At 33.5% G+C, this 24,759-nt stretch overlaps 1 long non-coding RNA gene across 2 annotated transcripts in view; it reads left to right on the forward strand.

The window, feature by feature from the left end:
* The window catches only part of LOC129138428 (uncharacterized), a 48,041-nt gene extending 23,824 nt beyond the window's left edge, over positions 1-24,217 (forward strand). For both annotated transcript variants that reach the window (XR_008541666.1, XR_010155968.1), the window contains 2 exons: positions 20,516-20,658; positions 23,920-24,217. This is a non-coding gene — a long non-coding RNA (uncharacterized LOC129138428). The remainder of the gene's footprint in view (positions 1-20,515; positions 20,659-23,919) is intronic.
* The last annotated feature ends 542 nt before the right edge of the window (positions 24,218-24,759 follow it).

A 24,759-nucleotide genomic window follows, 5' to 3' on the forward strand; every position in this document is an offset into this window, starting at 1 on the left:
AATAAGATATTGTTTAATTATAAAATATTGTCAAATTTCTGAAAAAGTGTTTATATAAGTGTTAGGGATATGTTAGCCCTGGGAGCCATGTGTTACTTATCATTGTACAGATCTTCTTGCTGACACAACTGGGTATGGTAGACGGCCTGATAGGATTAACTGCAAGTAAAGCAGAAATTATTAAAAACAATATTGAGGCCAGGCAAGGTGGCTCATGCCTGTAATTCCAGCACTTTGGGAGGTCGAGGCAGGTGGATCACAAGGTCAGGCATTCAAGACTAGCCTGACCAAGATGGTGAAACCCCGTCTTTACTAAAAATACAAAATTAGGTGGGCCTGGTGGTGGGTTCCTGTAATCCCAGGCTGAGGAAGATAATTGCTTGAACCCAGAAGGTGGAGGTGGAGGTTGCAGTGAGTCGAGATCACACCACTGCACTCTAGCCTACGTGACAGAGTAAGACAACGTCTCAAAAACAAAAACAAAAACAAAACAAACAAACAAACAAACAAAAATTAAATTAACTGGATGTTAAATGTGGTTTCTTTACATTTACCAGAATTTCTGCCAAGGTCCTAATGGCCCCAAATAATAGGTGCTACATTATCAAGCAGATATATCAAGAGATTGTGATAATGTTAATGAAACCCCTTTGCTCATCACTCATTTCCAAAATTTATATTTTCAAAGGGAATTTTGTACAGAGTTCCTAAAAAAAGGGATCATGATGCCAGTGTACTGCCTCACTGATTGCTAAATGAAGAGGACTATACTGAAGCATTCAAAGAACGTGATGTGCCTCTGGGGCAACTGAAGGATTGCTATCTGACTTATGCATTTAAAACCTTCGAAGTGGAAGTTTGTCTGGAATGGCTTAGGCAAACAGACTGGGTTGGATTGAGAATTGAATGTATACATAAAATTTGGTTTGGTCAGATGAGAACACCAAATGTGGTAGCTAGATCACCGTTATTTATGAGATTTTTATTGGGTTGATTTGTCTTGAAAGAATCAAATCTAAGAGAAATGTTTGGAATGGCTAGATGATCCTAACAGAAGAAATCTTACAGGTCTTTACTGCTAAAGCTAAGGAGATGAGAGTAAACAGTAAGTGGCCAACTCAAAGAAGCATGGACTATGTTGAAACATGGACTATAGCTGCAATTTCCCAGTGGTGCAGTTTTCAAGCGTTTTACCCCAGGAAAGAAAAAAATAAATAAATGAAAAGTAGCCATTTCACCATTCAGAGGATAGATACTGTTGCCCAGTGAAAACTACATGAATTATGTAATAGTTTTATGCTTGTTTCCCCCACTCACCATTCCAAAACTGTAAGACTTCAAGATAGAACAGGAGGTATGACATTTTAACAGCACATAAAAAAATAGTGAACATTCTATCCCCGCACTTCATTGCCATTACTAAGGCTAAGGCAGGACTGAGTTTAGAATGCAGCAAAGCTTTGAAATGTATAAGAGATAATATCTCTAATATTCAAATGCACCATAAACTCAAAACTTAGAATCAATCCTGCTTCTAAAATACTGAATGTGACAAGAAACGTTATAAAAGTTTTCAAGATATCAGTATATGATAGAAAGAGATGTATTGCTTTAGCACAAATCATTCTACAAAAAAAAAATTCTTCTAAAATAAATTAGTTATCCATATCCTACAAATTTTCTTTTTTCTTTCTCTTTTTTTTTTTTTTTTTTTTTTTTTGAGACAGAGTTTCACTCTTGTTGCCCAGGCTGTAGTGCAGTGGCTTGATCTCAGCTTACTGCAAACTCTGCCTCCCGGGTTCAAGCAATTCTCCTGCCAAGGCCTCCCAAGTAGCTGGGATTACAGGTGCCAGCCACCATGCCCAGCTATTTTTTTTGTATTTTTAGTAGAGATGGGGTTTCACCGTGTTGGCCAGGCTGGTCTTGGATGGCTGACTTCAGCTGATCCACCGGCCTTGGCCTCCTGAAATGCTGGGATTGCAGGCATGAGTTGCCGTGCCCAGCCACAAATTTTCTTTTACCTTGGAAAACATATATGCAAATATACTTGTCAACTATCCGACAAAGGTCTTCGGTATGTATGTATGGATTCATTGAACATTGTTTCTTTTTACATAATGAATATTTTATGATTTTTAGCTTTGGTTTTTTGAAATGAACCAATAAATTGAAGAGACACAAGAAGTAATATGTGTGTAAATACCAGCACGCTTAGCCCCTCAAATAAACCTCTTACAGGTGTCTGACTCCTAAATCCAATTTGACTTTTTTCAGAACTTGTCTTTATCAATTATTTACATTCTGCTTCATTTTCTGATTTGTTTTTTTACTTTCACACTCACTGATCATTGTTTTACACAATAGTTGTTTACTACAGTAACAATTATATCTGACATAAATGTACTGAGGAACAAAACAACCATCTTATGGCATACAAATTAGCAGTGGGAGAAGGCTAACCCCAAACATATGCCAAGCCAGGGGCCAGGAAATCAAGGGATGTGGTTAGGCAGAAACTGGGAAGACACTTTATAGCGATTCCTATCTTTGTTACAGACATGAAGGAGATAAATTATAATTTGAAAAAATGGCCCTCCCAGTTCTAAAGAGATTAACTAAAAGTCTAGTACCTTTTAAAGATCTGAATAGGAAACACTTGTCATTTATGGTCTCTAAGGGCAGCCACTGTAAGACTTCAAAACAACCTTGGTCTCCACAATCTTTTATCTTAACCTGAACATTCCCTTTCTATCAATCCCAGGTCTTGAAACAAACTCAACCAATTATCAACCAGAAAAAGTTTAAATTCACCTATAGCCTGGAACCAACCCCCAAACCCCAATACCCTCCCATCCCCCAAACCCCCTGCCACCCCCAACCCCTCCCACCCCCACTCCCTCTGCTTTGAGTTGTCCCACCTTTCTGGATCAAACTGATGTATTTCTCAAGTGTAGTTAATTGATGTCTCATGCCTCTCTAAAATGTATAAAAGCAAGCTGCATCCCAACCACCTTGGGCACATGTTCTCAGGACCTCCTGAGTGCTGTGTCACTGGCCATGGTGACTCATATTTGGCTTAGAATAAATCTCTTCAAATATATTTTTTTAAAGAAGAAAGAAAAAGGAAAAACAAGTGCTTTTGCAGAAGCCAAGAAGAAAGTGAAGGGAAATAAATGAGAGTGGAAAAATGAGAGATCAATTGCGGTGAGATATGCTTTTTTTGGCAATTAATTGCAACAAGTGCCCAAAATGCCAATTATAACATAGTTTGCTATCTACCATTGCTTTATTTAACTGAAGTATTCAACCATAGATATGGAAAAAAGACTGACCTAGTTTAGAAAAGTTCTATCCTGATACATTTAAGCACTAGAGAGTATACACAAATAAAAACACAAACTTACTTTTCTTAAAAACTTTTACTGAGTCAAATATTAAAAGAGAACACTTGTTTGTAAAGCATCTCATGAAGTTGATTTTTGATTTTTCAGTCCTTCAGTAACTAATAATCTTTATTTTGACATTGATGGTTATCTGATGGAAGAATAACTGCAAGATATTAATAACAGAAATCATTTGCATCAGCCGGGTACAGTGGCTCACTCCTGTAATCCCAGAACACTGGGAGGCCAAGGTGGGCAGATCGCTTCAGCCCACGAGTTGGAGACCAGCCTGGGCAATGTGGCAAAACCTTGTTTCTACTAAAGATACAAAAATTAGCTGGGCATGGCGGCATGTGCCTGTAGTCCCAGCTACACAGGAGGCTGAGATGGGAGGATTGCATGAGCACATGGCACTTCAGCCTGGGCAACATAGTAAGATCCTGTCACAAAAAAAATATCATTTGTGTCAAATGATTTTTGTATCAAAGCTTTCAGAAAAAGGAGTGGAAAGAAAATTTAAAAAGCTTTTGTCCATCATTCTTAGATGTCATATTCAATTAAATATTTCTTCAGACTTAATAAAAAAATTGAACAATAATAACAAGTGTGATTTTATTTCCATTAACCTGAAATTTACTGCTATTTCAAATTCTACTCAATTTAGAGTTTTTAAGATTAAAAACAAGAAATATTAAATAGAAGTTACAATATTTTTGAAGTAATTGGTGAGAATTTGTTTAATAATGCCTACGTATTTGGTAATTTGATCTTAGTTCCACAAATTTCACTATCACGAACTCTTCCCTGTCCGTTACCTCAGCTACAAGATTTATCAGACTGTCAATGATAACTATGTCTCATATGGTAGGACCCTTTGCTTTAATGAGGGTGATTAGCTAAAATTGATGTTCATTGCCTTAATACAGACATACTATATTTAGATATATTTAACTCTATTACACATACTGCAAACACATACTCTTGTTGTCTTCTACACTATTATATATTTTACTTGTTATAGTAGATATTTATTTTCGATGGATAACTAAGTATAATAAAATAGATAGCAGAGGAATTAATTATCTCATATGGATATCATTTCACCTGATCTTGATGAACAAGGAAATGGGTGATTTACCCAGGAATAAATGTAAAGTTCTGTATGGTTTGGAAAGCACAAATGGTCACCTAATTTTGAAACACTTTAGGTAAATTCCCATTCAGAAAAACATTTATCACTTATATAACTAATGAAATGCTTAGGGGAAAGTGTTTTGGCTGACAACCATACTTTGCTTTTAGAGACTATTTTTATATTTGAATATTTCATAAAAACTATTTCTAAGCCAAGGAAAAAAAACTAAATAAAAAGGCAAAGATGTATTTTTGAAAGTGAAATATTTACGTATAACCGTAGTTAGAAAAGAAGTGGAAATCAGTATGTGATTTCAGATGATTGCGTATTTTATAACTATTAGGGATAAAGTGCATTAGAGCTTCCTGTTGCCAGTTGCTGAAAGGCTTTGATTCAGAGGTAGCATCTGTACAAAAAGATACTGCCATTTTTATGGTAAATGCTTTTTAAATTGAACTAGAAAGTAAATAGTCACACATTTTGAAAAAAATATGAATTTTTAAAAGTCTGTGTTTGAACATCAATAAAGAAATCAACGTAACTATGAATTAAGAGAAATCTAGAAATACTTTATTTAAGCAAAAACATTGCAAACATTTATGTCATAATATTTACTTTCTTAAAATAGAAACAAAAGCAGTTGGAGATTTAATTCACTATAAGAAAGAAAAGTTTTTGTACATAATGTTTTCTAAGGTAGTAAATGTAAACCTAAGTAACATGGCATGGAATGAAAATAAATTACTGAGAATGGCTTTGTATTGATTACGTATGTTCTGAGATTTTTCCGTATTGAAACAAACCTACACAGTGGAAGAAAATATGTACTTAAAACTGGCATCTGATGTGATTAGTGTATTACATACATACAAATTTGCAATAGTCTCTGAAGAGAAAATGAGATTTCTACCTTTTCCATTTCCAATTCAGTCCAGTCATTTTGGTGTATTTCTCTGATAGTGTCTCTATTAAAACGTAATTTATTTTATTTTATTTCTATAAATTTATGGAGTGCAACTGTAATTTTGTTACACCCATAGGTTGCATAGTGAAGTCAGGATGTTCAGCATATTCATCACCTGAAAAGCATACCTTGTACTCATTAAGTAATTTCTTATCATTTACTCCCCTCTCACTCTCCCCCAACTCTTTCAAGTCTTCATGTCCAAGTCTCTATCATTGCACACTCTATGTCCATGTGAACTCATTGATTACCTCCCATTTATAAATGAGAACACGCAGTATCTGTCTTTCTGTGTCTGACTTTCATCTAAGATAATGTCCTCCAGTTCCATCCAAACTGCTCCAAAATACATGTTTCATGAGTATATTATTTTTAAAGGCTTAATTGTATTCCATTGTGTATATCATCATATTTTCTTATCTTTAGGTGGAAATCTTTTTTATTATACTTTAAGTTCTGGGGTACATGTGCAGAACTTGCAGATTTGTTATGTAGGTATACACGTGCCATAGTGGTTTGCTGCACTCATCAACCTGTCATCTACATTAGGTCTTTCTCTAAATGCTATCCCTCCCCTAGCCCCTCACCCTCTGACAGGCTGTGGAGTGTGATGTTCCCCTCCTTGTGTCCATGTATTCTCATTGTTCAACTCCCACTTATGAGTGAGAGCATGCAGTGTTTGGTTTTCTGTTCTTGTGTTAGCTTGCTGAGAATGATGTTTGCCAATTTCATTCATGTCCCTGCAAAGGACATGAACTCATCATTTTTTATGGCTGCATAGTATTCCATGATGTATATGTGCCACATTTTCTTTATCCAGTCTATCATTGTTGGACATTTGGGTTGGTTCCAAGTCTTTGCTATTGTGAACAGTGCTGCAATAAACATATGTGTGCATGTGTCTTCAGAGTAGGATGATTTATAATCCTTTGGGTATATACCCAGTAATGGGATTGCTGGGTCAAAATGTATTTCTAGTTCTAGATCCCTGAAGAATCGCCACACTGTCTTCCACAATGGTTAAACTAATTTACACTCCCACCAACAGTGTAAAAGCATGCCTATTGCTCCACATTCTCTCCAGTATCTGTTGTTTTCTGACTTTTTAGTGATCTCCATTCTAACTGGAGTGAGATGGTACCATCTCACATTTTCTTTATCAAATCATCTATTGGTGGACACTTAGGTTGATTCAGTATCTTTGCTACTGTGAATAGTGCTGTGATAAGTGCTGGTATGTTTATGATATAAGGATTTCAAATAGACTGTAAGAGTGTAAAAAGTTTCCACTGAACTTTGGACTGGAAATATGATAAGAGAAGATCCTTTCACTAATAGAGGTGGAGCGTTAAGAGATAAAATCAATAACTAATTTTATGCTGCACTAAACAGGGAAGAAAGAGAAAGTGAGTAAAAAGCAAGTTTTGTGGTTGGCCAGGTTTTGGATTACATAACGAAAATAGACAAACATACTTTATTAAGCATATTGCATAACCTATGCTACTTTCAGCTGATTTATATTCATTTAATCCCTCATTCAACTTAATATAATATCCTCCTTTCCTTCCTGGCTTTCTACCTGCCTGTTCTCATTCATTAACTTGTTTTAGCCAATGAGTCACGAGTAGCTACTCTGTTCAGGCATTGTTCTCAGTTCTAGTGATACAGTAGCATACAATTTTAACAAAATATCTGCCCTCATGAAGCTACATTTTAGAGGAAGGAACTCAATGAACAAGTCAAAAGAAAAATATAAAATATTTTAGAATACAAATAATTGGTATGAAGAAAAACCAGTCAAATGAGGGGTAAGACATATTCAAGGTAGAGAACAATCTACAATTACATTGAGCCCTGAACAAAGAGAGAAAATAAGCTATACATAAATTTGGGGAAGAACATTTCAGGAAGAGGGAAGTGTACAGGCTCTAATGAAATCAAAAAGCTAGTGTATTCCAAAAAGAGCAAAAAAACATTATGCTTGAAATTGAATTGAATGAGCAGTGAGAAGAATAGTAAAAATGAGATCAAACAATAATCTAGAGCTAGATCAGAAAAAAGTCTAAAAGCTAAAATGAAGATATGCATCTTATTCTAGAGTGTGAAGAGATCTGATCAGGAGAACTACATGATCTGATTACTATTTCAAAATAAGGATTCTTGATGCTATTTGGAAAATGATGGCCTACTATAATGATAAGAGATTATTTTAAACATGTAGTAATGTGATAAAATGACATGAATGAATGTTTTTATTTATAATGAGCATACCAGTGTGTAGCCTCTTTAGTACTTGTATACTTGGAAGCAGTTTATTCTCTGAAGTTTTTTTTTCTTTATTTCTTCTCTAACTTGTTTATTCTTTTTAAATTTAATGTCAATATAATATGCTTTAACTTTAAACATTTAGGTGCTTTATGAGTGGAATCTCAGTTAAAAAATGTTATTATTCAGTAGGTACTAAATTGAGTTCCTGTTTTACTTTACAAACCAAGCACCATAGGTTGTTACAGAAAACCATTATAAGTCACATTTTTTAAAAGTTTCTTCAGTGAAGTAGACATTACAAAAGTTATATTTAAACACAACACTATGAACTCAAGTCACAGAGGCAAAGAGAAACTATTGTATTTGCTTTGAGCATCTACACATTGTAAAAAAGGTTATTGAATGCAATTCAAATCTAACTTCATTTGAGGATAACCCCAGGCACTTTGTGTCTGTATTTCTTGTAGTTTTGTACTGACTATTGGAAACTCATTCAGTTTTGCCTTAAAGCACCCAGTAACCTATGAACAAAATGCATAAAAACTATTACATGATGTTTAGCCTCTGTAGACCAAACACAACAGGTATATGCAATTGCATAGTGCTGATGACTCACAAAAACAAAACAAAACAAAACAAAAAACTCTGTCCTCAGACTGATTTGTGAAAATAACTATTTAATCTAAAAATAAACTGAAAAGTGAAAATGAGAATTAGCAAATAGAGCTGAAGGTGTGTGTCAAAATGGATTGTATTTTATATAGCCTTTTACTATAATTATTCTTATAACAGGGCTTGTTTTCCTCTATTAGACTGCAAATGTGTTGGTTACTGAGGCGGTTGCCCTTGTTTTTGTATCACTTATGAAACCTAGTATAGTGCTTTGTATTATAATAATCATTCATTAGATATTATATGAATGATTTGAATTATATTTCATAGTAGCTCAAAGTTAGTCTTGATGGATAAATGAATGTAATACAACCATATACATTATTAGTAAGGAACTTAATAATATCATGAAGTATCTTTAACCAAAGTAATAATTAAAAAGTAGGAGTAAACCATAATAAGTTCAAATTTAGAATTAGATAGATAATGGAGATTACTTTTTAGGCCTAAATATTGAAGGATAGATGTTTATGAAACTTTGAGGTTCAAATTATTTGTAGAAATGTTTATTTAATATTATATTCAAGATATTAAAATGACAACAATAGGAAAATGTATAAGAGATTTGTTAAACACATCCTGAAAGCATGGAAATAACCATATATCTTAGCCTAATGCATGAAATAGTATAGCAAATATAAGCAGGATGTTTTTATTTTTATTTTAAAATTGTGTTTATCACTGGATAGGGATAATAAATTTATTCTATTTATTTTTTGCTGTTAAACATATACTTTAATAAACTAAACACATTTGTTTCTGCAGTGGATGGAAATATGTTTGTCACAGGTAAAACTGTCACTTGGGTAAATTTTATCTCAAGCAACTCCTTTTTAGTTTTAATACTTTCTATGTTGCCCAAATCAAGTCTTATTTCCATGAATCACTGTTTTATGTAATAATTTTCTTGGTGAGGTCAATTTACAGAGTTTTGGTACTTTCATGTCAGATTGCTAAGGTAGTATAATTTAGTTTAGAGGAAGAATTTCTACACAGATCATGTAATTGTCTCTTCATTATATATCAGGGTAAAATCTATAAAAAACAAAATTGGTTTGAGAACAAAGCTGTCATTACTTGCAAGATGAAAACAGAAAAATTACATGTGTTTATTAAAACACAGAAGTATATTACCGTGCAAATTAGCCCAGATTCTGAAGTGAAAGACAGGACTTTTGAGAGATTTTGAGTCCAAGGGTTCACCTCTTCAAACACAACAGAAAAAACTCTAATTTTTTTATTTTTAAATCTAATCAGTTTATATATGCCCAGGTCCAGCAAAAAAAAGCTGGGTTGATGATGTGTTTTGCAGTTATTCAAGCTAGTTTGAAAGAGTACCTGGCAGTGATTGTGAAGACCAATGATTATGCTACTAAGGTCTCTCAATTGCCAGACCCCCACCAAGTATTTTTTAAATATGCTATTGTGTTTTGAAACTCAAAACCTCATATATTTGTTAATCTAGTTACCTGCCAAACCAAACAGGAATCCAAAGTTTCATAACCCTGCTGTGTTCTCTGGTTATTAGAAATAAGCATATTTTTGATGTTTTAACAACCTTTTAAAATAATAATTTCTAATAATGAAATCGAATATTTCTATTTTAAGTAGCTATTGGGTATATCTTTACATAACTAGATGATTATGTTAAATGGGTTTTTTAGATGAATGATGTGCATGCATAGATATTTTTAAAACGAAATATGTTTTTTCCTTTTTTACTTAAATTTCTTTTTAGAACATACTGTTATGAACATTAACATTTATTCAAGTCCTTGGGACAATTCTTCTTCAGTTACCCGTTAAAATTTTCATGATCTCTGCAAAACACAGATTAGAAATATAAAATAACATAAATTTTAGAATACAGTGAGATGACTTACACAACAATTTGATATTTTATATAATATTTTATGATTAACCAGTTAACTGAAACCTCAAAACCTGTATTAACTGATTAATATTGTAGCAAAATATCAGTTCATGTTATTGTATCAATCACTTCTGGATACATGATTATGCTGTCGTGATATGATTTCTAACAATTGTCTTGTCACTTTTAGCTTTTACTATTATAATTTTAATTAGAATATATTAAAGTCACTATGTCATAACAGACTTTATATTGTGCCATGCGGTCCTATTGCTCTTTTGTTTCAAATATCATATAGTCTAAAGCAATGATTCTCATTAAATACATGCATCAAAATCAACTGCAGTTATTACATGCTAACTCAAACTTACAAAATCAAGCTCTCTGTGATCCTGGTTAATACCTCTAAGTACTTGAGCCAATAATCCAAGTGCTTTGGGGGGTCGAGGTGAGAGGATAGCATGTGGCCAGAAGTTCAAGACCAGCCTGGGCAACATAGCGAGACTCCATCTCCACAAAAAAAATGTTAAAAATTAGCCAGACATGGTGGTTCATGTCTTAGTTCTAACTACTCAGGAGGCTGAGAAAGGAAGATTACTTTAGCCCAGGAGATCAAAGGTGCAGTGAGCTGTGACTGCACTCCAGCCCGTCTAAAAAAAAAAAAAAAAAAAAAAAAACGGAAAGAAAAGAAAAAAAGAAATAAAAATGTATACACATTTTTTTTTCTGAAGTGGATGGAAATATGTCATGTCAGAGGTAAATTGTGACTTGAGTAAGTTTTATGTTGAGCAACTCTTTTTGTTTACATTTTCTTTTTTTTTTCTTCTTTTTTTTTCTTTTTATTTATTTATTTATTTATTTTTTATTATACTTTAAGTTTTAGGGTACATGTGCACATTGTGCAGGTTAGTTACATATGTATACATGTGCCATGCTGGTGCGCTGCACCCACTAACTTGTCATCTAGCATTAGGTATATCTCCCAATGCTATCCCTCCCCCCTCCCCCCTCCCCACCACAGTCCCCAGAGTATGGTATTCCCCTTCCTGTGACCATGTGATCTCATTGTTCAATTCCCACCTATGAGTGAGAATATGCGGTGTTTGGTTTTTTGTTCTTGCGATAGTTTACTGAGAATGATGGTTTCCAATTTCATCCATGTCCCTACAAAGGATATGAACTCATCATTTTTTATGGCTGCATAGTATTCCATGGTGTATATGTGCCACATTTTCTTAATCCAGTCTATCATTGTTGGACATTTGGGATGTGAAGCACCTCTTCAAGGAGAACTACAAACCACTGCTCAAGGAAATAAAAGAGGATACAAACAAATGGAAGAACATTCCTTGCTCATGGGTAGGAAGAATCAATATCATGAAAATGGCCATACTGCCCAAGGTAATTTACAGATTCAATGCCATCCCCATCAAGCTACCAATGACTTTCTTCACAGAATTGGAAAAAACTACTTTAAAGTTCATATGGAACCAAAAGAGAGCCCGCATCGCCAAGTCAATCCTAAGCCAAAAGAACAAAGCTGGAGGCATCACACTACCTGACTTCAAACTATACTACAAGGCTACAGTAACCAAAACAGCATGGTACTGGTACCAAAACAGAAATATAGATCAATGGAACGGAACAGAGCCCTCAGAAATAACGCCGCTTACCTACAACTATCTGATCTTTGACAAACCTGAGAAAAACAAGCAATGGGGAAAGGATTCCCTATTTAATAAATGGTGCTGCAAAAACTGGCTAGCCATATGTAGAAAGCTGAAACTGGATCCCTTCCTTACACCTTATACAAAAATCAATTCAAGATGGATTAAAGATTTAAACGTTAGACCTAAAACCATAAAAACCCTAGAAGAAAACCTAGGCATTACCATTCAGGACATAGGCGTGGGCAAGGACTTCATGTCCAAAACACCAAAAGCAATGGCAACAAAAGCCAAAATTGACAAATGGGATCTAATTAAACTAAAGAGCTTCTGCACAGCAAAAGAAACTACCATCAGAGTGAATAGGCAACCTACAACATGGGAGAAAATTTTCGCAACCTACTCATCTGACAAAGGGCTAATATCCAGAATCTACAGTGAACTCAAACAAATTTACAAGAAAAAAACAAACAACCCCATCAAAAAGTGGGCGAAGGACATGAACAGGCACTTCTCAAAAGAAGACATTTATGCAGCCAAAAAACACATGAAAAAATGCTCATCATCACTGGCCATCAGAGAAATGCAAATCAAAACCACTATGAGATATCATCTCACACCAGTTAGAATGGCAATCATTCAAAAGTCAGGAAACAACAGGTGCTGGAGAGGATGTGGAGAAATAGGAACACTTTTACACTGTTGGTGGGACTGTAAACTAGTTCAACCATTGTGGAAGTCAGTGTGGCGATTCCTCAGGGATCTAGAACTAGAAATACCATTTGACCCAGCCATCCCATTACTGGGTATATACCCAAATGACTATAAATCATGCTGCTATAAAGACACATGCACACGTATGTTTATTGCGGCATGTTTACATTTTCTATGTTGCCCAAATAAAGTCTTATTTTCATAAATCACTGCTTTACGTAACAACTTTTCCTGCAGCCCTGGGTATAGTGGCACACAATTGTAGTCCCAGGTACACTGGATGCTGAGGCAAAGGGATCATTTGAACTCAGAACTTCAAGGTCAACCTGGGCAACATAGCAAGATCCTATCTGTAACAAAAAATTTTTAATGATAATTCTCATGCAAAATTCAGTTTGCACTGTTTTAAAAAATGAAACTCTTATAAGAGCATGGTCATAAGGCAATTCTGACATGGTGTCAAGCCATTTAAACTTAGATGTAACCTAGGATTTAGGATCCTTGCTATTGTTTACATAGTAAGTCCACATTTAATATCAGTAGATTATTGGAAACTGCAACTATCAGCAAAATGGTGAACAATGAAACAAATTTTACCATAGGCCAATTGATACAACAATATATAAGTTCCTACTGCATATTTCTGGTCAGAATATTATCACTGTACTTCTAAATGAAGACTAAAACACTTATAACATTCAACACTGAAATAAGTGTGAGGTATACATACATTTTTAAAAAGATTAATAAAAACAAGTGATTATTTACCCAATTATTCCAGTTCAGAGTCTCGGGTGGCAAGAGCCTATTCTTACTCAGCATGCAATGCAGGAATAAACCCTGCACAGGATGCTATTCCATGGCAGGGCACAACCACATTCACTCACATGGGGACACACAGTGGGGAAATGCCAATTAACCAGACATGCACATCTTGGGGATGTGAGAGGAAGCAGGAGTTCCTGGAGAAAACCCATGCAGGCATGGGGAGAACATGCAGACCCTACACAGATGGTAGCCCTGTCCAGGAATCAATATTTATTCTCATCTACATTATAGCGAAACAACATTGAACAAAACAACTTTATTTGAGGACCTGTTTTACTTGTACATCTTTGGGAAAATCTTTTAACTTTTATTACTCATAATCTCAATAAAAGTGTGTTAAGAATACATATTTCAGGAGGTTTTTTGAGACAATCAAATGTGGCAATGCATGCAGAATTAATAGCCCATAAGGCATTTTATACAGTATGTTCTTAGTAATCTATTTTTAATTGATAATTGCTCTATAAAATAATCTGATTACTTTTGGTATAAAGGATAACATATTCCACTAATACTGTGAAGTTTCAGTGATATAAACACTTAGAAATCGTCTGCTCTGTTATGGAAAAAAACATCTAGAAGTATCTTTCAGATTGAAAAATGTTTTTAAGGTGCTGGAATAATGGTACCTCTTGCAGATTTGTCTAGCATTACCCAATGTTTGTGATTGCTGAGTAATATTAGTGAAATAAGTATGCAAATCTTTTAATAACTGAATAGAATCCTTCCCTGAATAATTTCCCAGGTGTTATTGCTGTTGCTATCTTATTAAATATTCAATGCCATCTATTATATCCTATACAGAGTCAAATAATAAGCTTACATAAACTAATATTTAATATAATACTAATAAATTTAAGATGATATAAAGCAGAATAAAATAACATTTCAGAATAAAAAGACTTTGAAGCTTCCCTGTATTACTTGATAAGATTTAGGTACAGTCTCAAGAAAACATTTTTTTTTCCTTCTTCTGCATCAGCTCATCTACAAACAATTTATTTCTGAAACAGGCCCCAGGGGCAGGCTGGTTGGTGACTGTAATGGGGGATATCTGACTGGCCACTCAAGGAAATTGCTATGGACTTTTAATCTTATTTTGATTAAGTTCTGTGCAGATTGTGTCTGCCAGGCTAGCACTAAGATTACTGTTTCTGAGATCTTTTGGCTGCTATCAGACTGGACTCAATTTTTTTTCTACATTCTCAAGGTTAAGTTGAAACAGTATTACCCATTATTTATAAATGGTAAGTGTTTAGGTTTTACCTTGTGTTACAAACTAGAATGTTAATAAAAATACTATATTTAACAAGTTGCAAATTTATGAAAGTCATTGTTTTTGAAAGAAAGTTTTAGATTAAAAAAAACAAAAGAAAACAAAAGAAAAATCCTTTAAGAGGAAACAATGTCTTTATGTGTTTAAAGTTTCAAAAGGTAATTTATAAAGAAATCAAATATAGTTAAAAATAACTAATCAAAAATGAATATTTAGTGTAGAGGAACATGGATATTGATAAACTGTAGGATATTTTATTTATCTTTTTCTTTCAGCAAAGATCTAACCAAAATTAGAGAAATGATGTGTTTTATTCTAGAACCATCACAATACAAACAATAATATGTTGTTTTTCATCTTGTATTGGATAAACACTATTAATCCCATTAATCCATTCCTCTTTGCTTCTTCAATTAAAATCCCGTGTATTATATAAATACCTCCCTCTACCCTCTGCAGTGTAGGAGAATCAGGGAAATCTCATCCCATCTCCCGAAACAGAGATGTATCCTGTATGTACCTTGCCAATGATGGCAACTTCTTTTCCTTTGTTGAGATATAATAGAAACCCCGGGTTGACACCATTTAGTTCATGATATCACTTCCAGATTGATATTGGTGGAAAGGTGACTTAATCTGGCTAAATCAGGTGCAAGAGATGGACTTGTGTTCTATTATTAGAATATAAATTTCTTGTCTTTCTCTATATGAATAGCAAAGCATGCTGCAACAATTGTTCTTATCAGCAAAGAAAAATTCTGATAAGCACCTGGAAATATGGCACCCGGAAGCCCTCATTCCTCAGGACTTGATAAAAGAATTCAATATTATTAAAGCAAGTTAAGAGCCAGGATTACTGTTACTTGTCTTGAAAGCATGTTGACATCTCTATTGTTCCATATGCCTTGTCAGAATGATCTCTGGCTTAGGGAAAACTTTTCAGCTATCTGCTCTAGCACACTGGTGTGAAAGATGTGTTAAGGGAGAGGTGATAGCTTGATCCTTAGTGCTGTTAGACATCAGGTGAGTCTTAGATAGCTCGAATCATCAGGTCACTTTTTTCAGCCATGAGTAGTATGCTCTACAGCAGTTATTAATTTATATAAATGCTGTAGATTTAAAAATGGTAGTGAAGTGCTAATTCAGAGTATCTGATTTATAATTCAGAGCAATTTAATGGGTCATAGTTAAGTTGGCAGGAGTATTCTAGTTATCTCTCCAAATATAATAATTTTAAATATTGTCCACACAAGGAAAAAACCTAACATCTTTCTCCATATCCTTAAAACTCCAGATATGAATTTGATCATGCAGTGCTTGTCTTTCTGTGCCTTTCTTATTTCACTTAACAAAATGTCCTCCAACTTCATCCACATTGCTAAAAATAACAGCATTTTATGGCTGAATATTGTTCTGGAGGGGTGGATAGATAGATGATAAATAGATGATAGATAGATAGATAGATAGATATACATTTATACACCACATTTTCTTTATCCATTTGTTGTTAGATGAGCATTTAGGCAGATTCCATATCACGGCTATTTTGAATGATGCTTCAATATCCCTGGGTGCAGATGTCTCTTTGACATACTAATTTCATTTTTTTTGATTACGTACGCAGTAGTGGGATTGCTGGGTAATATAATAGTTCTCTTTTTTATTTTTTGTGGAAACTCCATACTGCTTTTCATAACAGCTATACTATTTTATATTCCCACCAACAGTGTATAACATTCCTCTTTCTCCACATTATCGTTTCCATTTGTTATATTTTGTCTTCTTGATAATATCCATCATTTAAACTGGGGTAAGGTAATAGCTCATTGTGGTTTTGTTTTGCATTTTTCTGAGGCTTAATGATGTTGAGCATTTCTTTATATATTTTTTGGCCATTTGTATGTCTTCTTTTGTCCATTTTTAAATCAACTTTTTCTTTTGCTATTGAGTTTTTTGAGTTCCTTATATATTCTGGATATTAAACCTTGTGGAATACATAGTTTGCAAACACCTTATCCTGTTCTGTAATTGTCTGTTCATTTTATTGATTGATAAGAAGTAGGTTAATTGTGCTATATAAGTGCAAACTTTGTCTAAAGGAGAATATGTGTTCTTTGAAGGCAAATGTCCATTTGTCAAGCCCCCCAGTACTTTCTTTTATGTGGGAATGCCAATATAGGACCTTTCCATTTTGAAGCTGTTTGTGAGTAGATTTTTCTCTTCCCACCACCTGGAGGCTAAAATGTAAACCAGAGACCCAAGAATAGCCACTCATTCCTTGCATTTTTAACCTTGCAAGGTAAGAAGTAGGCAGAGAGTCTGAAATTATTCCTGTCGGATGGATAGATTTTTGGAATCCAATGGTAAAGTGGGAAGTGACAAACTAAAGCAGAGCCCAGCAGAATTCCAGAAAATGCCTGTGCGTGCTTTGCTGGCAGTGGCCAGTGGTCATGACTGACAGGACAATAGCCACATGAAAAGCAGAACTTCCTTTTTCTGATATTGGTTCTGACTTGCTCTCTGATTCCTGCCTGAGCCTGGTTCACCTACTTTTTTTTCAATTCTAAGAGCTGCGTTGTGCTTTCCCAACACATTCGTTTTTGCTTGCTTTAAATTCCAAGTAATTTCTATTGTCTTTAAACAACTGCCTAAAATAGTTATTAAATATATAGCTAAAACACTAAATTAAATAAACTTACATTGTTTTCCTTGCTGTAAGAATTCTCTAAGCCTTTCTTATTTTAATATGCATCATGAACCTCCAGTTGAGGCAATGTGCAACACATTTTGAGAGACATGATCTACCTGTTGGAATCTTAACATTTAGAACAGATATATTGATCAGTGTATAATTTTTGGATTATCAAAGATGGGAATAAAATTGAGCTATAATATATAAAATAAGAGGATTTATATATGTTTGTTTTTTTACTCCCCATCTCACCTGCTACTTCTTTATGGATAACAGTTATCCCACTTGATGGAATTTTTCTCCTTTCATCCATTACTTTTTTATTTAAAGTATTCCCTCTCCTAGGATGTAAGTTTCTATAGACTGAAATGTTGTTATTTATGGTAATAAGCCTTAATTTCAGGCTGCTTTACAGAATTTTGGCTTTGTCTTTTGTTTTCTTCATTGTACTTTTCTTACTCCACTCAGAATTTGTTGACCTGCTTAAATCTGCTTATATCTGTCTTCAATCAGTACTAAAAACATTCTCTATTATTTCCTTAGTTATTGCCTTTGTCTCTTTTTTGCTGGTAAAGTTTAGACATATATTAATATTTAACTCTATCCTTTGTATCTTGAAACTTTTCTTCAATAATTTATTTTCTTTCTTCCTACTGCACTTCATTAATTTTCCAGTAGTTCTCTGTTACTTCTAGCAGGTATTTCCTTTCTAAATCTACCATGATCATATTTGTATTTTCCTGTGTGCATCTTTAAGCATATGTTTTGTTCTTTAACTTCTGTCTGATAATTCTATTACTTAAATTGTTTTTCTTGTCTGTCGATTTGTTTCCGGATGTTGTTATCCTTAACAATATACTGATTCTTCTCTGTGTATGTGTGTCTCTCTCTCCATCTCTCTCTAAACACATGCACACAAACTCTCTCTCTCTCTCTCATGTACGCTATATTGCATACAAATCATTTACCAAAATAATTGACTTTATTTTTAATACAGACCTACAAGTTAGTTACTTTCATATTCACGTTACAGTTGACGAAACTGAGACTCAAAGGGAAAAATGACTTGGCCAAGTTTATACACCCAATTAGTGTCAGGATAGTTTAAGTTTACCTTGTTGTCTACTATGGAGATAAGTTCCTCCAGAAGTTTTGATTATGCAAGCATTACCCATATCAGATCATCTTAAATCAGGGTGAAAATATGAGTATCTGAACAACTCATATTTGGTCCCAGACTTCAAGTATGCTCAAGAGTTTGTTCTTGTTTTCTCCTTCATTGGAGTGTATTAACCTTAAGATTCTAGCTTAGAGTAGCAAAAGTCTCTGGGCAGACTCTCTATATTTTGTCAGCCATAGACTATAATTTCTGTCTTTTTTCATCTGAGAATTCTATCTGAACAAAAGTTAACTTGGCTTGCAAGGAAAAGTTCCCCAAATTCAGTGATAGTTTTCCTCTTTGAGCTCCCATCTTCTTTAACTCTTATCATGTTTTTCTGGTAGCTCTGTTCTGCTTCTTCATTTGGCTTCCATTGAATTGGGTAACTTTTTTTTTCCTCTTCCCGATGTACATAAATGACTTAAAGTATATCAATATCACTATATTCTCTATAACACACAAATAACTAGCATAAATAAGTGGCATTTAGACAGTATAGTCTAAATACAAGTTCCCTGTCCTATTTTGTAGGTCTTTGAATGTTGTTTAAAAAAATACAACTAAGACATGTTAAATTTCACTAAGTTTATTTGACCAAGAAAAAGGTTTGAGAACTAGGCACCATCTCAGAACGAAGATTGTTCAGAGTGACTCCACATCCAGAGTGGTGAGATGTATTTATAACCAGAACATAGAAAATTATATTCAGAGTTTCCGTGATTGGTGCAGTTCAATATTTGCCTTATTTGGGCATAATTTGGCAGCATTCAGCTTGGGATTGACTAAGGGTTTGGCTCCTATGATTGGTTGAGTCTCAGTTGCTTGGTTACAAGTCCATATATCTACATTAGCTTACAACTTATTTACACATTAAGTTAGAGTACAGTCACTATGTATGGATGCCACTTTGGGCCAAACTTAATTAGGCAAGTACAATGGGCACTTTGAGCCAAACTTAACTCAGCTTAACAATGTTCTCTAGTATTTGTTTTACTTTATTGTATTTGTTTGATTCAATATAGCAAATGCTTCTTTAGACTTACCCACATGTTTATATATATATTACTGTTTTGCCTCCGTTGAACATGCCTTCTACTTCCTAATTTGTGCCAGAATTGACTAGTGGATGCTATGAATGCATCATGCTCTTTGGCCCATTTCGAACACTCAGGTATGTCTGTACTCTTAGTTCATCTATTCATCATTGCTTCTAGAGTTCCCTCATGCTTTAAAAAATATGTAGCTTTTATAATTTATCCAGCTTTTTCTTGTCATTTTAATAAGAGTATGTGTCTTATACAACTACTATATTCATCCCAGAAGTAGAAGCAAACTATTATAATCCCATTATTTTTATACCTACTATTCTCTTTTCAGAATTTCTTTTAGATATTCCTTGGATAGTTTTATTCAATACTCCATGTCTTTCAGCTTATCTTATGTTCTATCTTTTGGTTCATATTCTGCATTCTGGATAATTCTTTATCTTCACTTTCTAGTTTGTTGATATTCCTTTTGGTGACTATAAGCTGCTCTTTAAAATGGTCAATAATGCCTAAGATGTTTATTATCTTGCCCTTTGCAGAAAAAAATTTTCAGCTTTTGCTCTGGAATGATTTTGCATCTCTTCCACAAAGCTTCCAGTGTATCAATGGCCAGAAAATAATCTATATGTTAATTTGTTAATTTGATGGTTCATGGCTCAAGGCTGTATAATTTATAAGTTTGAAGTCAAACAACACATGATGGATAATCCTGATGTTACAGATTCTCAGGGGAGAATATGTATTTGTTTTTTCTACCAATTGTTCTAGTATTTACAGACAAACTTCTTAATTGTACTGGGTTGGTTAATAAGTATTTTTCTTTACTCTTTCAATCTAGGTCCAGCTATGCATCACCCCTTCGCTGATGAGCCTTAAGAAAATCCAAATTTATAAATTGCTGGGTCCATCTCTCTTGCCATCCAGAAAAGTCAGAGCAACTGGTCTTGCTGGTTTTAAGTGTTGCCTGTGTTTCTGGCATTGGTAATTTTCTTTGTTTTCCTGTAGTTTTAGGTATACATATATAATGACATCTCCAAAATTCATCAATATTAGCATTTGTTATGAAGATTTTTCAGGCAGTTGGCTTACCATATGGCCTAAATCTGATTCTAAAGTCCACGTTTCACTTTCTCAAATATAAAAACTGCTTGCTAATAAGCGTTAGAAAAATATTTCGAAGAAGAACATTTTGATAAATATGATTGTACAATATTCACTGCAGTAAATAACCATTGCATACTCAAAGGAGTTTCATTTGCATATATAACATGAGATGAAAACCAATAATAAATGGTGACTTTTAATAAAATAGATCAGAAATAGTATCTTGTGCAAATAATCTGATGCAAGAATAATTACCCCTCTAATTAGTAAAATTCAATAAGAAGGTAGAATTTTCATTTACATGTGATCAAATAACTTTTTTTACAATACCTTTGCCTTTTGAATTCTTTAATAAAATACATCAGAAATAGTATCTTGTGCAAATAATCTGATGTGAGAATAATTACCCCTCTAATTAGTAAAATTCAATAAGAAGGTAGAATTTTCATTTACATGTGATCAAATAACTTTTTTTACAGTACCTTTTGCCTTTTGAATTCTTTATTGTTTTCATTTAAGAAATGTGGAAATCTGAAACAAACTATATTCTCAATCATGTTAGAAAAAGTATATGTAATATGTATTTTTTAAATGTCCAGTGGCTAAGAACTTAGACTGGGTTTTGAAATAATAATTTCCTAACACAGTTTCTCAGTATGTTTCCTCTAGGCAAGAGAAAACTCTGTAATTATAAGATTCTTAATTTACCCTGGTAATTTCATAAGAAAAATGATTAATTACTTTGAGCAATCAGTTATACAGATAATCATGGTTCTTTATTTAAACCACAAAAAATAGAAAGAAAGCAGAGAAGCTTAGGCATAAAACATAAAGAAAAATTCAGTCATTTAGTAAAAATGAAATCAGTGTTAAAATATTTCTTTTGACACAGTCAGCTAACATCTTTCTATTTTTGCTGAGTAACTATTAATTATATTTTAAGTTCAACTAACTCTTGACACAGCAATGGAATTTGAAGTGAATATACTACTTTAAAAAATAAATGATGTATTTAGAGTGTTGACATTTAGAAAATGGTAGTTTTGTGAAATTTGCAATGTGTTTTAGAATTACAAATGCTAAAGTAAATGAATGCATGATTATATTTAATAGAATAAAAACAGAAGAATTTTTTAAGTCTTGACGACCCAAGGCAGAGTTCTGTTTTAAGTATTCCCCTTTCAATCAACATTACAGCTATCCTAACTTAAAACTGCTTCAACTAATAATGTGTATTTATATTAAAAATGTAATCCATGTCTCTGAACCCTGGCTTCCTAGTAGAATCACATGGCAAGATTTTAAGTAATACTCATTTCTTGGCTCTACTAAAGTCCAATTAAAACAAAACTTCAGTTTTTAGAAAGAGGTGTGGGTAGTTTGAATGTTCCACATTATTCTAAGATGTGGGTGAGATTAAGAACCAGTAAGCACACCAGTCAGAATGGCTATTATTAAAAAGTCAAAAAATAGCAGGTGCTGGTAAGGTTGCAGAGAAAAAGGAACACTATACACTGTTAAAGAGAATGTAAATTAATTCAGCCATTGTGGAAAACAGTGTGGTGATTCCTCAAAGACCTAAAAACAGAACTACCATTAGACCCAGCAATCCCATTACTGGGTATATACCCAAAGGAATATAAATTGTTCTATTATAAAGACACACGCACACATATGTTCACTGCAGCACTATTCACATTAACAAAGACATGGAATAGACCTAAATGGCCATCAATAGTAAAGACTAGATAAACAAAATCTTGAACATATACACCAGGGAATAAGATGTAGCCATAAAAAGGAACGAGATCATGTGTTTTGAAGGAATATGGATGGAATTGAAGGCCATTATCCTTAGCAAAAGAATGTAGGAACGAAAAAACAAATGTCACATTCTCTCACTTGTAAGTGCAAGCTAAATGATGAGAACACATGCACACAAAGAAGGGAACAACAGACACCGGGGCCTACAAGAGGGCAGAAGGTCAGGGGAGGGAGACGATCTGGAAAAATAACTAATGAATCATAGGCTTAATGCCTGGGTAATGAATTAATCTGTAAAACAAACCCCCACGATGCAAATGTATTTATATAACAAACCTGCACATGTACCCCTGAAATTAAAGGTTAAAAAAAAGAAACAAGGAGCATTGCTAGGCTATATTTAGTAAGCACCAACTGCGCATACTTAACGTATAAAATGCCTAAAATATAGATAGTAAAAATGCCTAAAATATAGATAGTAAAAAAATATAGATAGTAAAAAAAATATAGATAGTAAAAAAAATAGATAGAGTGACATAAAACAAGAATTCAGATATAGCAGTTGTTTTTATTTGTTTAAGAATAAATTCAAAATTCAGAATTATAATTGTATACTATTATAAGAGAAAACAGATTCATTTTATATAAAATATATTGTGCTAATTTACACACTTTTTGATCCCTAATAATAAATACAACTCTGTTAGATGGCTTAAAAGCAATCTTTACATTGCTTAGAGAACGTTAAATATCAATTGTGTATTTAAATTTTCTACTTATATGACAGCATGCTATTTTTCCTTAACTTTGGGTAAATAATTTTATGGTGTGATTAAACCGATCTGACTTTTTGAAAAAGGGCATGTTTTTAAATGAAATATAAAAGAGTTGTAATTTTAGTTATTCACTGTTGCGCAAACCTACTTTTTTGGCTTCATTTGCAAAAGGTTGTTGGATAACCTTTATCTTTTACCACTAACTTCTTACTCTGATCCAAAATATTTGGCTTTTAAAATTCTCCTTATTTCATTATTTGTCTTCATATTTAAAATATCTTCTGTGATATTTCACTTCTAATTTTTTAATATTTTTACATAAACAGAGATGAATACTGATATCCCTGATTTTTAAGAGAGGATTTTTATTGCCCTGTTAATTTGGAAATAAACATGCGATAATATGATTTTAAAATGCTAAAGTGGAGCTCTAGTAATTCAACTGAAAATAGCATTATGAATAAACTATACTATGGCAATTCTTTAACATAATAAAGGAGGACATCAACAGAGCAGAAAATTGATGAATTTTGGAATATATGAAGCATGTTGTATCAAATTGCCAGAGAAAGTAATGATTTTCTGTTACTGAACTTAGGTCACAAAGCCTACTGCCTGCTAATCGGCAAGTGGACCTGTTTCTCTAACAATGGCCCGAAACTTCACAACATCAAAGGAGAAATCATTGCCAGCAAAAGCATTTCCGGGTAGTAGGAAAGAATACAAGTGAATAACATTAGTCCAGAAGTTTTAATAATATTCTTTGCTGGTTGAAATTCATGTTTAATATGATGTAAATTACTTGATAAGCAAATTAAGAACTATGCTACTACAGACTCCAAATAAGACGCAAGAAAAATGAGGGGAAATACATTAAAGGAAGATCTTAAAAAACAGCTGCACAGAAGATAAATTATTTTTCCAGGAGTTTTAAACATAGTTGCTTTTGTTTGTTTGCTTTGCTGTTTTTTCTTAATAATTGTTTTAGTAAGCTCAGGCTGCTATATAAAAATAAGATAGGCACTGGTCTGAACAATAGACATTTATTTCTTATAGTTCTTGAACCTGGCAAGTCTGAGGAGGGTCATCTTCTGGGCTTTCAAAGGGCTGCCTTTTTCCTATGTACGTACATAGCGAATAGAAAGCGTTAGCTCTCTGGTCTCTTCCTGTAAGAGCACTAATTCCACCATGAAGACCCCATCCTTATGGGCTCATTTAAACCTAATTACTTCCAAAGGTCCCACCTCCAAATGCTAACACATTGAGAGTTAAGGCTTCAACATATTAATTTTGGGGAAACAAGACACAGTCCATATCAAATATATATATATATATATGTAATATATATGTATAATATATATGTATACTATATATGTATATAATATGTATGTCTAATATATATACAAATATATATAATATATATTACATATACCCAAAT

Source organism: Pan troglodytes, chromosome 23 (genome assembly GCF_028858775.2).
Source record: "Pan troglodytes isolate AG18354 chromosome 23, NHGRI_mPanTro3-v2.0_pri, whole genome shotgun sequence".
Taxonomy (NCBI): domain Eukaryota; kingdom Metazoa; phylum Chordata; class Mammalia; order Primates; family Hominidae; genus Pan; species Pan troglodytes.